Here is a 17,040-nt window from a genome sequence, read left to right as displayed (position 1 = left end):
TTTGTTGTCTTGTGATGCTAAACAAGTAATGGGGAACAGTAACCATTGCACAAAATAAGTTACATTGATAAGATTGCAAAATGAAAAGGTACTCTCTATGTGGTTCTTCCAGTATTCTTGTCAAGATCACACACACACACACAGGGCACATTTGTTCTGAGTTGTCAGTGTGTTTCAGCTCTACTTAAGGAATTCTTAAAAGCATCTGTCATGGGATTATCTGTAATAACTGCACTGCAGTGAGTTTTAAGAGGACCAAAAATTTTTCAGGGTAACATTGCTTTCCTTTAGGAAACAAGTATCTATACTACAAGCTGCATTCCATTAATCTCTGTAGTTAATGGTTAGCCCAGAAGTCCCTTTGTCAATGGTAAATTATTTCTACTAATAGGGCATGGGAAGAAGAGCCTTATACTTTATTATCTTTATGGGTGTACATTTTAATATTCTTGCTTTCTTAGAACTGAGGTCGAACTTGCATAGACTGTAATTAATTTCACTGCTTTCATCTACAGAAATGGATTGTGCTATGGATAATGTTCTTATTTAAAATGGTGCACTTATTTCAATTTAGTTTTTTTTAAAAAATTAACTACATGCAGCATAAGGTGCCAAACCGTACTTTACCTGTCATAATTCTACACCATATTGTTGGTTAAGAATTTGTGTCCAAGAGTAGCTCAGTTTAGCATTGAATTTCTATTACTGATCTCCTTGTAGTTGCGAGTTGATAACTCTGTAGGTAAACATGACTTGTTTAAAGACCTTGACTTTATATCGTTACTAAAAAAAAACCAGGTGGGTGTCATTTTAAATATCATTAACTTACTAAAGAGTTTTAAACTGTACTGTGATTTTCATAACCTGTTAACCTTTTGGTGCCAGCGCTATGTGGTTTAAATCCTTGCTATGTGTTTTAAAGTACATATGAAAACAATTTAAAAAAGCAAACAGAAAATTGAGGTATTTTTGCTTACCCAGAAAAAAAACCTGTAATATTTAAAACAAAGGAAATATTAAGATTTTACTTTTGCTGTAAAAATTTATTACAGAAAAAAATAATTGTTAAATTTCAATAAAGTTAAGTGTAGAATTCATTTTTTGTTCATTATTCTTTCCTACTATGGAATCCCCAAATGGTGGTCAACTGTAGTTTTGTTATGAGGGATTTTAGTATTTAAATTTAAATTTTTATATTTGATAACTTATAAGTCGCTTGGAATCTTTGGAAATGAAGTGGCATATAAATTAATGAAATAAATTACTGCTTTTCTCATTAAAAAAAATACAATGTGTAAACCATCAAATATATAGAAAACCTCTTCCCAATATCTTACAAGTGTCTTTTTAAGTATAGAAAAATACAAACTAATGATTTGTTTCATATCTTATTAATTGGTATCAAAATGTCAAAGAATTCTGGGAATTATAAATGTTGAAGCCTTTACTTCAGGAAGACTTTACTTCCTGAAATGTACACTTTAAAATTTGACTTTTCTATGGCAAGTAGGGTTATTGTTTCAGAGACATTTCCTTACGTTAAATAGAGTAACAGAATGACTATGGGTAGGCAAAAAAAAAGTGAGAATAGGAGTGTCTCATTTATCTCTCAGTTATCAGTTATCCAGATTATGGTTGTCCCAAAGGCAACATTTTCAAAAGGCAACTGGACTTTGTTTTTTATTTATTTATTTATTTTTATTTTATTTATTTATTTATTTGTCGTAACAATATATACAAGCGTTGCATAAAGGGTTATATAATATATGAACGTATATATGAGGAGAAACGAGGTACTATAAACATATATATACATAGGGGAAGAAACAATAGGACAGGAACGGTAGGCACGTTTGTGCTCTCATGCACGCCCCTTAGAGTCCTCTTAGGAAAGTGGTGAGGTCAACCGTGGACAGTTTTTGAGTAAAGCCTTTGGGGTTATGAGAAGAAACCACAGAGTCAGGTAATGCATTCCAAGCATATACAATTCTGTTACAGAAATCGTGTTTTCTGCAATCTAAATTGGAGCGGTTGACATTGAGTTTAAATCTGTTGGTAGCTCTTGTGATATTGTTATTGAAACTAAAAAAGTCATTGACAGGAAGGACATTACAACGGATGATTTTATATGCTAAACCCAGATCCTGTCGAAGGCGACGAATTTTTTCCTTGAAGACATTTTGCTTCTCATCTAAGAAGCTTCTTTAGTGAGAATGGGAGTTGACTTCCAGCTTCCTGTCAATTTTCCCATTGAGTTTTCTTGTGGTAAATTGGCAGAGAGTGTTGAGTAGGGATCAGGTGTGTCTTGGTGCAAACAAAGAGATGGAGTCCAGATCTCTCTTAATAAATGAAACATGTTTATTCAGGTGAACAAAGGTAGGTCCTCCCATAAGATTGAAAGAACCCTGAATGCAGTTTGAAGCAAGTATACCGTATTTTTCAGAGTATAAGATGCTCTGGACTATAAGACGCACCTACCTTTTTGGGGCAGGAAAACAAGAAATAAAATCTGCCTCTGCCTCCCAGCAATTTGCCTCCTTGCAGAAAACAGCCTGTTTCAGCTTCAGCTTCAGCACAGCCTGATTAGCACAAGAAAAAAAATCTGCCTCCCAGCAATTTGCCTTCTTGCAGCAAACAGCCCATTTCAGCTTCAGCTTCAGCACAACCTGATTAGCAAAAGCATCTGACTGTCAGTTGGATCGACCTTCCGAAGATCAGTTGTTTTAGGCTGCAGGGATTGCCATAGCCTATTGCTATCTCTGCATGCCCCATTTTCCAGCGGGTGGGCAGGGCTACATTCGGTGTTTAAGATGCACCCAAATTTTCACCCTCTTTTGGGGGGGGAGTGTGTCTTATCCTCTGAAAAATATGGTATATAGATTTTTTACCAAAGGTCTCAGCATCTGCAGAGGGGACATTTACTCACTCTGATGTTCATATTTACTTGTTCCCTCCAACTGTGCAACAATATTGGCTCAGCAGACTAAGTCTGTCTGTTATTAACACACCTGCTTGCAATTACTGCCCAATTACTGCCACCAGGCCCAAGGTTGACTCAGCCTTCCATCCTTTATAAGGTAGGTAAAATGAGGACCCAGATTGTTGGGGGCAATTAAGTTGACTTTGTATATAATATACAAATGGATGAAGACTATTGCTAAACACATTGTAAGCCGCCCTGAATCTTCGGAGAAGGGTGGGATATAAATTCAAATAAAAAATATATTAAAAAATATATAAACTATGTCCTCTTAAGAAGCCTTCCCAATTACAATGAGAAACATGGGAGCCCCGTTATGGCTATCATATTATTAGAATATTTTTCTTATATGTTTACAATAAGTTTAAATTAAAAAATGCCATTGTATAAAGCAGTAGTGGGTTTCACTTACCTTCACTACTGGTTCGGAACTCTGAGCTCACGCATGATGCTTCTGCGCATGCGCAGAACCTTCTGCACATGCGCAGAACCTTCTGCACATGCGCAGAACATCCATGATGATGTCTGGGCAGGTGACCAGAGCCTGCCACTGCTGCCACTATCGGTTTGCCCAAACTGGGAAAAACCGGTAGAAACCCACCAGTGGTATAAAAGCTGGCTCCAGTAAATAAATAAGCCATGATGTAGCAAAACCCATGTAAAGGAAGATATATATCCTATGCATAGAAAAACATACCTGTTTTAACTCGACATAAAGATATATCTGTTTAACTATGAAGTGGCATCTGCTTTATTTATTTATTTTTTATTTATTTTATTCGATTTTTATACCGCCCTTCTCCCAAAGGACTCAGGGCGGTGTACAGCCATTTAAAATACACAATATACACATTAAAAAACAAGATTAAAACAAGACATATTATAGGGTGGCCGAAAATTTAAAACAATTAACAACCCTTAAAATATAAATAACCCCAATTAAAATTTAATAAAACTTTTAAGCCAGTCCCGCTTGAATAAATAGGTGCGTTTTCAACTCACGGCGAAAAGTCCGAAGATCAGACACTTAACGTAAACCAGGGGGAAGTTCATTCCAGAGCCTAGGAGCTCCAACAGAGAAGGCCCTGCCCCTGGGGGCCACCAGCCGACATTGTTTGGCGGACGGCACCCTGAGAAGACCCTCTCTGTGTGAGCGTACGGGTCGGTGGGAGGCATGAGGTAACAGCAGGCGGTCCCGTAAGTACCCGGGCCCTAAGCCATGGAGCGCTTTAAAGGTGGTAACCAAAATCTTAAAGCGTACCCGAAAGACCACAGGAAGCCAGTGCAGACTGCACAGGAGTGGTGTTACATGGGAGCAACGAGTGGCTCCCGTTACTACCCGCGCAGCTGCATTCTGGACTAGCTGCAGCCTCCGGGTGCACTTCAAGGGCAGCCCCATGTAGAGAGCATTGCAATAATCCAAACGGGAAGTGACAAGAGCATGAGTGACCGTGCATAAGGCATCCCGGTCAAGGAAGGGGCGCAACTGGCGGACCAAGCGTACTTGGTAAAAGGCCCTCTTGGAGACGGCCACCAAATGATCATCAAACGACAGCTGCCCATCCAAGAGGACACCCAAGTTGCGCACCCTTTCCATTGGGGCCAATAACTCGCCCCCTACAGTCAGCTACGGCTGCAGCTGACTGTACCGGGGTGCCGGCATCCACAGCCACTCCGTCTTGGAGGGATTGAGCTTGAGTCTGTTTCTCCCCATCCAGACCCGTACGGCTTCCAGACACCGGGACAGCACTTCGACAGCTTCGTTGGGGTGGTCCGGGGTGAAAAAGTTAAATTGTCATTTTAATTGTACATTTTTGTTTTTTATCTTTTGGCTGTACACCGCCCTGAGTCCTTTGGGAGAAGGGCGGTATAAAAATTTAATAAATAAATAAATAAATAAAAGTACAGCTGCGTGTCGTCAGCGTACAGATGATAACTCACCCCGAAACCACTGATGACCTCACCCTGCGGCTTCATATAGATGTTGAACAGAATTCCTTTAATTCTAAGGAAACATTTATTTGTAATTAACTAATGCATTCCATTCCAAGACAAGGAGCCATTCTTTACATCTGCCCATCCAAGGCTACTGGATAACTTTGAATATTTTCTTTGAACTCCACTGATCATCCAGCGAATTTTATGTAATATGCTATTATATCATGTTTTGTTTTGTTATTTTATTATTTTAATGTTTTAATTTTTAATTCTGGTCCGTGTAATAAAAGTTTGATTGATTGATATGGAATACTTGGCTTGGAAACAAACTAGAGAAAAGGAGTCTGATACATTTAATACCACCCAAAGAATTTTAAAACAAAATGCATTTGTGATAGCAGGAGTATCCTATCTAGAGTGCAAAACTATGGATGTTAAGAATTTTTAGTATTTCTTTTATGATACTTTTTCAGCTCAGGTATGTCAGGTATTCCCATTAATGGGCAATTACAAATTGGGAATCTTTCATTTGAAAACAGAAAAAGGATTTCCAGAACATAAAGAAAAGGAAATATCGTTCTTCTGAGAAGCCCAAGTACATAGCCACTCTTGAGACAGCAGGCCTTTTAGGTAATCCTCTATTTACAGCCATTCATTTAACAACAGTTCAAAAGTATGACAGCCTTGGGAAAAACTACCTTTCCTACATCATGTGGTCACAGTTGTGGTGCTTGCCAACTGGCTCACATTAAAAACCAGTTGTGGAATTCTGAAATGATATGATCACCATTTCCAGCAAAAAAATTGCCATGATGGAACCTTAACCATGCGATTTTCTTAATGATCACAGTAAAATTGGTTGTAAAATTACATCCTAGTCACCTTACAACCACAATGACTTACAACAGAAATACAATCCCAATTGTGGCTGTAAATTGAGGATTACCTATATTAAAAATGAAAGACCGATGATGCAGCTAGTACCAGAATTCACTTGTGGGAAGTGTTATGTCTTTGGGGATATGACCCGAGGAAAACAGGCCTGTTGCTAGCCGCCACTGATTGGTTGAGGCGTGGCTAGATAAACGAGCGGGAGACAGGGTTTGTTCTGATTGGTTCCCTGATGTGACAGCCAGTTTCAGTCAAGCAGCTGTCACACAAAAAAAGGGAGTAGTTGTTCTGTCAGGAGTTTCTCTAAGTTCGTTTGTTGCAGTTGTTGTTGTTATGAACTTTCATCAATAAACAAGTTATTGCTGATCAAGCCTCAGACCCTACTTGGTTGTCCTAAGTACAGAACACTGGCGATGAGGACTGGGAGAGTTCTTCGAGAGGTGACGGTCAGTAAGATTGCTCGTAAGGCCTAATTTGTCGTGATGGCAACTACCCTTCCAACTTTCTTGCCTTTTGAGCCTGCGAGCGAAACCTGGGAAGCATTTTTGGAGTATTTTGAATGCTTTCTTCTGGCTAATGATTTGTCCGAGCTCTCAAGTGCTAGGAAGCGCGGGGTTTTTTTGAGTTCCTGTGGCCGTCTTTGCAACTGCTAGGGCTCTCACCGCCCCGCAACCAGTCTCCTCCGTGCCATGGGACACCTTATTGGATAAACTTCGGGCCCATTACTCTCCGCGGCCTTCCCGCGTCGCAAGGCGACATGCGTTCAGACAGCGTTTCCAAGGTGTGGGAGAGTCTATTAACGACTATGTAGCTTCCCTGTGAGACGCTGCACTGCAGTGCGAGTTCCACGATTTGGACGAAATGCTGCTGGACCAATTGATTACTGGAGTCCGGGATCTGAAGTTGCAGCGTCCTTTGCTGGCTCGCGCCGAAGTGACACTTCAGGTTGCCATAGACGAGGCGCGGGCCTCTGAGATGTCGGAAAAGTCGGCAGCAGAGATCCAGCATTTCCACACTGGGACCGCTGCCGACAGGAATCTGCAGTCAATCCATCATGGAGACTCGGACAGCGACGTACCATCTGATGAAAATGAGGGGGTGAGCCGCCTCAAAAAGACTTGGAAGGTTGAGTGGAACCGCGACTTGAGAGGTATGCAGGGTGTTTGCCTGGGATGCGGGGGAGACCACCACTGCTCAAATTGCACGTTTAAGATGGCGATTTGCCACCGATGTGGCTGAAAGGGTCACCTCTCGAGAGTCTGCCGGGCGTCCCTTCCTGGCCCGGTAGGACCTTCCACCTTACGAGACTATCAGGGCAACCCCATCCCAACATTGGGTTGTGCTTCCTTTCAGGTCTCCTATGGGTCTTTCTCTGGCCGTTTGCCTCTCATAGTGGTCAGGGACAACCTCCCAAGTCTCTTGGGATTAGACTGGTTCGCTGTCCTGCACCTGGATGTTTCTGGGGTCCACGCTACTGTCCTGGACACTGCAACCAAAATTTTTTCCGAGTTTGCCGATGTATTTGATGGCCGTTTGGGTAAATTTACTGGTCGGCCTATTTCATTTAATTTGGACCCCCAAGTAGCGCCTATACGCCTCAAGCCACGGAGGGTGCCGCTAGCGCTCCGTCCTAGGGTTGACAAAGAGCTTGATAGACTCATTGCACAGGGAGTCCTCGAACCTATTGACCATTCGAATTGGAAGACACCCATAGTGATCCCCTTGAAGCCGGACGGATCCATTAGGATCTGTGCCAACTACAAGTGTACCATAAATAGGGCCCTGCAGGATCACCCATACCCAGTCCCAGTGGTGCAACATCTCCTTCACTCATTAGGGCGGAGGCGGGTGTTTGCTAAATTGGACCTCACCCAGGCTTATCAGCAGCTCCCGGTGGATAAACCAACCGCCGTGGCTCAGGCGATTGTCACCCACGGGGCGCTTTTAAGTGCAACCGCCTGCAGTTCAGGGTCAGCATAGCCCCCGGGCTGTTCCAGGGCCTTCCGGGGGTTGTGCCCTATTTCGACGACGTTCTGATCTCGGCCATTGACCAGTCAGAACTCGTCGAACGATTAAGGGCCATCCTTAGCCGTTTCCGAGCTGCGGCATTGAAGTTGAAGAGGGAGAAATGCCGTATTGGAGTTCCGCAGGTGGAGTTTTTAGGATTTCTGGTGGATTCCCAGGGAATCCACCCCGCACCGTCTAAGGTACAGGCTATTAGAAATGCCCCAGCACCTAGTAACCAGGTGGAACTTCTAGCATTCCTGGGGCTCCTTAACTTTTACGCCATTTTTTTGCCCCATAAGGCTTCTTTAGCCGAACCCCTCCATAGGCTTTTGGATTCCAAGGCTCCATGGCATTGGGACTGTGTTGCAGCTGCCTTGTTTCAGGCTGTTAAGGACACCCTTAGTTCGGCTGCCATTCTTGTGCAGTACGATCCCTGTCTACCACTGTCACTAACATGCGATGCCTCCCCCTATGGCGTTGGCGCTGTTCTGAGCCATCTCCTTCCAGATGGCTCAGAGGCACCCATCGCTTTCTATTCACACATGTTATCAGCTCCCGAGCGAAACTATAGTCAGCTCAATCGGGAGGCCCTAGCTGCGGTAGCTGGAGTCAGGAGATTCCATGACTACCTGTATGGTCGGTTCTTTTATCTTGTCACCGACCATAAACCACTGTTGGGGTTGCTGGCAGGTGACCGCCAAACCCCACAAATCCTGCCCCCCGTGCATGTCCCAATGGGTGGAGTTCCTTGCCGCCTATTCTTATAAACTGTTATACAAACCAGGAAAATTTATTAGGCATGCAGATGCACTCAGCCGTTGCCCTCTGCCTATGACTGATTCCGATCCGGCCCTGACGTCCATGGTCCTCCTTGTTGAGGACCTGGATGTCCCTATCTCCGCCACTGATATAGGGAACATCTCTGCTAAGGATCCTGTTTTGTCTAAAGTAATCGACTGGGTGCGCAGGGGATGGCCACGGGAGCCAGTGGCTCCCGACTTCCTTCCATACACCCGCCGGCAGTGTGAACTGTCTGTCCTTAAGGGGTGTCTCTTGTGGGGGAATCGGGTGGTAGTTCCTCCCGAATTGCGTACCCGTATCTTGGCTTGTTTACATGACGCCCACCCAGGAATAGTGCGAATGAAAGCCCTGGGGCGCAGTTATGTTTGGTGGCCGGGTATGGATCAGGAGGTCGAGGCCTGGGTGGCAAGATGCCCTCAGTGCCAAGCCTCCAGACCAGCACTGGCCGCCGCTCCTGTCAGGGATTGGGAGATTCCCAGAACCCCTTGGGCACGATTCCATGTGGACTTTGCGGGACCTTTTTTGGGCCAGACCTTCTTAATTCTAGTCGACGCCTACTCAAAGTGGGTAGACATCACTCTAACACCATCTCCTACGGCGGGGGGCCGTCATCAGAGTCTTAGAAGGCCTGTTCGCCACTCACGGGCTGCCCGATGTCATTGTCACCAATAACAGGGTCCAGTTCACCTCGGCACCCTTTAAGCAGTTTTTGGTGCGGCTTGGCAATCGCCATGCCCCCACAGCTCCTTTCCATCCAGTGGGAAAAGGCCAGGTGGAAAGGGCCGTTAGGTCCGCTAAAAAGGCATTGAACCGCCTGGGTCCTTCAAATTGGCACTGGAGAATATGCCAATATTTATTGGCACAACATACCACTCTATGCCCAGAAACCAACTGCAGCCCAGCCGAAATGTTGATGGGTCGACGTTTACGGACCACCCTAGACTGCTTACACCCAAGCTTTGCATCCAACATGCCCAGTCACTCAAGTCTCCTTCACAAGACCTTCCAGGTAGGGGACCTGGTTTACACAGAAAGCTTTGGGTCTGACACCAGATGGCTTCCGGGCACCATCGCTCAACTAACCGGGCCCTATTCCTATAGGGTCCAACTGGAAGATGGACGCCAGTGGCGCCACCATATAAACCAGCTATGCCGGAGAGTCACAGGGCCGGCCGATCCACGCCTTGATCATGACACCACCACCACGCCACTCAACAGCCTTCCTTGGGGCTCGGCTGCCCTACCAGGAACAACACAGGCTCCCGCTTCTGAAGCATTCTCGCCGGCTGCCTTACCTGCAGTCCCCGTTACTCCAGCGATGCCTAGGCCCTTTCCCAGTCCACATACGCAGTCTCCGACCGTTTGCATGGATGACAGTCCGGCTCCTCATACCCCAGTGACGTTGGCCCCAGAATTGAGACGATCGGGGCGGAGCCAGCGACGCCCAGCGTATCTCGCGGACTACGCATGTGCCATCTGGGGGGTGAAGGGTGTTATGTCTTTGGGGATATGACCCAAGGAAAACAGGCCTGTTGCTAGCCGCCGCTGATTGGTTGAGGCGTGGCTAGCTAAAAGAGCGGGAGACAGGGTTTGTTCTGATTGGTTCCCCGACGTGACAGCCAGTTTCAGTCAAGCAGCTGTCACACAAAAAAAAAGGAGTAGTTGTTCTGTCAGGAGTTTCTCTAAGTTCGTTCGTTGCAGTTGTTGTTGCTGACCAAGCCTCAGACCCTACTTGGTTGTCCTAAGTACTGTTCTGTTTCCCTCCCCCCAATACTCCCAGCAAAGAGTCAGTCAGAGGCCTCCTTTTCTCCTTTTATTTACATAGATATATGTCCTGGCCACGTCTACCCATGGGCCTGCCAAGTTTCTGGAGATAACGAGGAAATTATAGATAAGGCCAGAATTACTCACGAATATATTCTTCCCTCCATTGATACAGTTTGCCCGTGCAAATTCATTGCTTTGTCCAAGACAAAAAACCAGGAAGTCCCGCCTCCTATTTATAGTCTCTGCAGATGTCACTGCATGACAATTATGACTTGGCTTTATCCCAACGCTGCTTCTGCTGCGCACGCCGGTCACGTCTGCGCAGTCTTGCATCACTCCAAAACTGTTCTTGGGGCGTTGCCAAATCAGAAGAAGGCTCCAGAGAATCAGGCCTTGCCAGCCCCTCCTCCTCCCTTTGAGTGGGTGCCAGGGAGGGAGAGGGCTCAAGAGAAGCAGGGCTTGCCAGGTCTTCTCCCTCACTTTCTGAATCATCCGAGTCCAGGAGTCCGGGTCCAGGAACCTGGGTCACAACAAGTACAGAACAGGAAGCATCAGAGCTCACAGTGATACACAATAATGAACAGACACTCTTTGCCTAGATATAAGATTGAAACTTTTAGAATTCCTTAGCTAGCATGGCTTCCAGCTAGAAATTCCAGATTTTTTAGTTAAACCATACCTGGATGACATCAGGTTGCAAGAGTGTTTGTACCTGCCAATCTCTTTCAGTAATATAAATACTTAACTAAATGATCAGAAAATCAAAACTACAAAACTACAACATTCTGTGAATGTTGAGCTGTCCTCTCTTGAGGTATAAATTTTTTAAAAAGTAAATATGAATACCTTGCCCGAAAGTGCTGCATGATGATATCTCCACTTCGGTACTTCTGTTAATAGCACAGGTACCATTCAGTGTTACCTCTCTTCTCCTCTCCAAATCTGACCACATAAAATAGGACTGTGTGAATAGTATTTCCTTGGTTGATTTACTTGATGAATAGTGATTGTTGAAAATGCTTATGGGCTGCTATTCAAGGAATAATGTAGGCTACACTAGTTTACCACTATTGTAAACAGAATCTTTAATTACAGTTATTGGCAGTGTTTGTTTTTGTTAAAGGATAATGGAAGTGGGTTTTTATATATGCAGTATTTTAAACAGATATAAAAATGAAACACAGCACAACTGGGATGTTTTAGTAGCAGTTCTTTATGTGATTCTTTGTACAGTACTTTCATGTGCATAAAATATGTAGAAAGTAATAAAGGAATAGTGTTGTTTGTTTTTCCAAAGAAATTTGAAATATTAGTTCCAAAGAAATGTGAAATATTAGTCATAGCTATTAGACTTCACAGTTTGATTTTATTCCCTTTAGATTTTTCTTACCCTTCATCTTAAATGCAGGTCACGTTTGTGAAAGAAAGCCTTCAGGCACATCACACCCACAAGAAAATTTCCCAGAATGCATCAGGCCTAGCTATCAAAGATATTAGAAGTCTTTCTTCAAGTTGACAATATTTTTGACAAGGCTGATTGGTAAATTTTCAGTTTAGCTCAGTTGGATTTTTTTTTCTATACAGACAGTGATGTTGTTCTTCATCCATTCTGAATCTGGTATTTATTTTATTTTATTTATTTATTTATTTATTTATTTTGTTGAATACATATTAAATAATATATATAAGTTAAGCATGAATTGAATACATAAAATGAATACAATAAAAGGGAACATTAGGACAGGGACAGTAGGCATACAGGTGCTCTTATGCATGTCCCTTACAGACCTCTTGGGAATCAGGTGAGGTCAACAGTAGACAGTATCTCCTAAGTATGTTTGATTGACCACTATATTAATGCCAAACAAAAGACTATCTGAGTGGGGAAGACTGATCTAAAAGTTCTTGCTCATATCTGTAGATTCAGATAGTTTCATGTTAAAGATTTTTTTTTAATAGAATGAAATGTTCAAAACTAATTTCTGAAAGATAGCCAGTTTGGTGTAGTGGTTAAGGCACTGGGCTAGAGAATGAGAGACTATGAATTCTAGTCCTGCTTTGGACACAAAGCCAGATGGGTATCCTTGGGCTAGTCATTCTTTTTCAGCCTTAGGAATGAGGCAATGGCAAATCACTTCCAGATCTGGCAAGAAAACTGCAGGAACTGGTCCAGGTAATCACCAGGAGTCAACAATGACTTAAAGACACAAAAACAAAATGACAAAAAAATGTGGAAAACCATGAAATCCCAATTACAGCTTTGGGTTGCATTTGAGTTTTTCTTTCATCTGCTGATCTCAACTCCAAGATAGTTTTGAACAGAGTAAATTGTTCTTTACTCACATCTCCATCAATCCACTTTAGTCTCTGAAATATGAGGTTATGTAAGGAAAGGAAACAAGATATTAACAAGCTTGTAATGAGTTGTTGTATGAGGACAAGACAAGATGGCGCCCTGGCACATTCCACATGACGATAAACTTCATTTCTGGCAATAGAGTCATTCCTTCTTTATTGCTGGCAACGGAGCATTTCCTTCCATTGCACTGTAATACAACATACCTTCTTAGGGAGCCCAGAAAATGGCATCTAGCACATACATCTCTAAACCTAAATTCAACCAACAGAAGCTGGATTGCTTAGGGAGAACAATTGCAATACTGTTATTATTGCTTCCAAGAAACTGATGCTCAAGATAACTACCTCACTTTACCTAATGTTAGAGTTGATTTAGAGTTACAAGCACCAGATAAAAGAAAAAAAAACCTATTCTCTAACTTGTCTCTGCCCTGAACTGAAGCATTTTAGAATAGAGGTCTCTTCTTAACTTCTTAACTACCGTTCCAGTAAAATAACTATTCAATATTAAAGAGCCGCGGTGAAAGATTGGTTAGAGTGCAGTACTAAAGGCTACTTCTGCTGATCACTGGCTGCCAGCAGTTTGGCAGATCGAATCTCACCAGCCTCAAGGTTGACTGAGCCTTCCATACTTCCGAGGTCGATAAAATGAGGGCCCAGATTGTTGGGGGGAATATGCTGACTCTGTAAATTGCTTAAAGAGGGCTGTAAAAGCACTGTCAAGTGGTATATAAGTCTAAGTGCTAAGTGCTAAATACCATAGTACTTTAAAATAAATCTGCAATGGCAAGCATAAATTACTAACAATTTCTAGCATGTGATCAAGTGGAAAAATGAGCACTATCTTTAAGAAAGCATAGAGCATCTAATCTATGATCAAAAAATAGGAAGTGGGAACTTCAAGCAATCATGTAAAAATATTTACACTAATGTAAAAATGTGTCAATTTTCTTCTGACAGGTGCTAAAACAGAAATTAGGAAGGTGCAACGGGAGGTTTGCTGCCGTATAGCTGGAACTGCAGGGAGTAAAATAACAATGCTTAAGAACAAGAATTTTCAGAGTATTATTTTCATGGGAGACAAATAAGAATAGCTCATGTATTATCCAATCATCTACTTTTATATAAGTTGAACTGAATCACTCAGGTGGTAGAGAGAAACTCCTTCAGCTGACCAACTAAAAACAATGGAACCAATACCCTCCATTAATACTGAGCACAGGCTGTGATCTCTTGCAGGTGTGATGTATACTGTAATTAATGGAATTTGCTTTTATAGAACATAATGTGATATTTCTGTTTGTTCAGGTTAGCTGGAACAGTATGTTACTATTCATGCAATTAATTCAAGAGATCCCAATATATTCAGTGCCATCTGCCTTCATGAAAGTACTTTTTGTACTTAATAATAAATTCTACTACAATTTGAAAGCTTTTTAAACAATTGGATGTGTGTGTGTGTAATACATTTTGCCAGAATTCATTTTTTTCTGACCAATATTGTCAATCTAAAATAAAGGTAACTTGAAAGCTTAGTCCATTTAATTTCCATTCTTAAACTGAGCTTTTAATTTAGATTACCTGTATCATTTAAATACTAGTGAACAGTGAATTTTGTTTACCAAGAGCCAGCAAAGTAATATTTGGATTTTTTAAAATTATTATTATTATTATTATTACTATTAATAATAATAATAATAATAATAATAATAATAATAATAATAATAATAATAATAATAATAATAGCATTTATTGTCATTGAACATCATGTATACAATGAAATTGGTCTAGGTTCCACTAGTTCAATCCATAACAAAAAATACAAGACAACATGAATAGTATAGAGAATAATCCCTATACAAGTAATTGGGGTGGGGGAACCTAGTCATACATTTCCATACGTACGTGGAGTGATTGTGATTGTGTTTAGGAGTCTGACAGCCCATGGGTAGAAGCTGTTTTTAAATCCGTTTGTCCAGCTGATTATACTTCCATATCTTCTACCCAATGGTAAAAGTGAAAAGAGACAGTGCCCAGGGTGTGAATCGGGGTGAAATCTACTTACCTTCCCTACCAGTTTGGAAGTACACATGCCATCATGACGTCTGATTTTTGATCATCTGCGCATGTCCAGAAGGATTTGTGCATGCACAGAGGGTTAAAAACCAGGAAGTAATGATGTCCAGATGGGTGGAGGGAGCCTTGCACTGCTGCCACTATCGGTTTGCTGAACCACGTGCCGCCGGCATTACTGGCTCACACGAGCCAGACAGAACGGGCAGGATTTCACCACTGGTGTGAATCATCCCTAAGTATCTTCCTTACTCTGCTGAAACAGTGAGACCTGGCAATGTATCTTGTACATGTTTGACAAACAAACAAACAAACAAGCAAATGTCATCCAGTAGTGTTAGAGGGCAACCAATGTTTTCTTGTGCGAATTGATCACTCTCTATAGTGCCTTCCTGCCCGCAGCTGTTAAACCAGCATACCATACTGTTATACAGTATGTGAGGACACTTTCTATCGTGGACCAATAGAAAAAAGTCATCAGCCGTTGTTCCACCTGATTTTTCCTCAGGACTCTAAGGAAATGAAGTTTCTATTGAGCTTTGCTAACCACCAGGGATGTGTTGTTTTTCCAGATGCAATCTTGATTAATGAGCACTCCCAAGAATTTAAAAGAGGAAACCCTCTCCACATGGCCCCCCTTGATGTAGGGTGGGGCAGGCTCCACTCTGTGCTTCTGGAAATCCAGCACCATCTCCTTTGTCTTGCTAGTATTTAGATGTAGGTTGTTTTTTGAACACCATGTGGATACCTTCTGCACTTCTTCCCTGTATGCTGATTCATCCCCTCCAGTTATAAGCCCCAGCACTGTTGTGTTATCTGAAAAATTTATTATGATGTTGGATGGATTCAAGGATATGCAATCATGTATATATAGTGAGTACAGGTAGGGGCTGAGCACTCAGAGCTGAGGGGAGCCTGTGCTGAGCTTCAGGGTGGAAGATGTCAAGGACCCAAACCTTACTGTTTGTGGACATTCTGTCAGGAAATCTTTGATCCAGTCACAAGTGAGGGGAGGGAAATTCAGGTTAGTCAGCTTTTCAATGAGAATGCCTGGTAAAATGGTATTAAAGGCCGAGCTATAGTCTATAAAAAACATTCTGACATAATTCCCACCATAATTCCTCACTATTTCTCAAGATGTCTCAGTGCAGTTTGTAGAGCAGTGGCAATGGTGTCTTCTGTCAACCTCTTGCTTTTATAAGCAAACTCATGTTGATTGAAATTTGGTGGAAGACAGGACCTGAGGTGTTGTAGGACCAGTCTCTTAAAGCACTTCATCACTATAGGCGTCAGTGCAATGGGTCTATAGTCATTCAGGCTGTTTATGGCTGCTTTCTTCGGAAATGGGATGATTGTGGCTGCTTTCAAGCTTGATGGGACTCTAGCCAATTGCAGTGAGATGTTAAAAATCCTTGTCAGGATACCTGTTAATTGGTCAGTGCTGGTTTTTACCACTTTCCCCAACACCCCGTCTGGACCTGCAGCTTTGTTGGGATTTACGGACTTCAGCACAGCTCTCACTTGATGTTCATGCAGGGTGAGTGGCTGGAGATTAGAGGGCCTTTGAACTAGAGCCACAGAGACAGGTCTTTTAACCTCAAAGCAGCCAAAGAAGCTATTCAGCTCCTCCACTAGCAGGCATCAGCATTGGCTATTTTCATCATATTTCCCTTATAATTGATTAGATGCTGTAGCCCTGCTACACCTGTCTTGGGTTATTATCTGCCAGATGCTTCTCTACCTTTTGTTTGTATTTTTGTTTAGTCACCTTAATGCCTCGCCTCAAGTTTGCCCTGCCCTCATTGTATCTGTCTTTGTTTCCTGCCTTGAAGGTGGAGTTTTGGGCTCTCAGAAGTGATTGCACCTCTGCTGACATCCAGGGTTTATGATTTCTGTAAACTCTAATGCACTTATTCACTTTACATTGTCTATGCATGTTTTAATGTATGAGAGTACAGTGCCAGTGATTTCTTGCAGCTCCAAATGTTCAAATATACTCCACTCAGTAGTCCTCAAAGCAGTCTTGCAACTGGCAGAGTGCTCCCTCTGGCCAGATTTTAAGAGTCTTCCTGACAGTATCTTTTTCCTAAGAGGAATATACTTTGGGCACAATAGCAGAGAGAGGTGGTCAGATGTACCCAGATGGGAGAGGGAGATTGCTCTATATGCCTGTCTTAAGTTTGAATACATATGGTCTAGAGCAGGGCTCTTTCATCCCTCTGCTG

The 17,040-nt window shown here is 42.6% G+C and overlaps 1 long non-coding RNA gene across 1 annotated transcript in view; it reads right to left on the bottom strand.

Moving 5' to 3' along the window:
* The window catches only part of LOC131199188 (uncharacterized), a 101,329-nt gene that overhangs the window by 70,283 nt on the left and 14,006 nt on the right, over positions 1-17,040 (bottom strand). Inside the window, exon 2 of the long non-coding RNA XR_009155289.1 lies at positions 10,367-10,904. This is a non-coding gene — a long non-coding RNA (uncharacterized LOC131199188). The remainder of the gene's footprint in view (positions 1-10,366; positions 10,905-17,040) is intronic.

The sequence above is a fragment of the Ahaetulla prasina genome, chromosome 5 (assembly GCF_028640845.1).
Source record: "Ahaetulla prasina isolate Xishuangbanna chromosome 5, ASM2864084v1, whole genome shotgun sequence".
Classification (NCBI taxonomy): Eukaryota; Metazoa; Chordata; class Lepidosauria; order Squamata; family Colubridae; genus Ahaetulla; species Ahaetulla prasina.
Note: the sequence above shows the minus strand (reverse complement) of the source record. Positions and strands in the feature narration are given on the sequence as shown.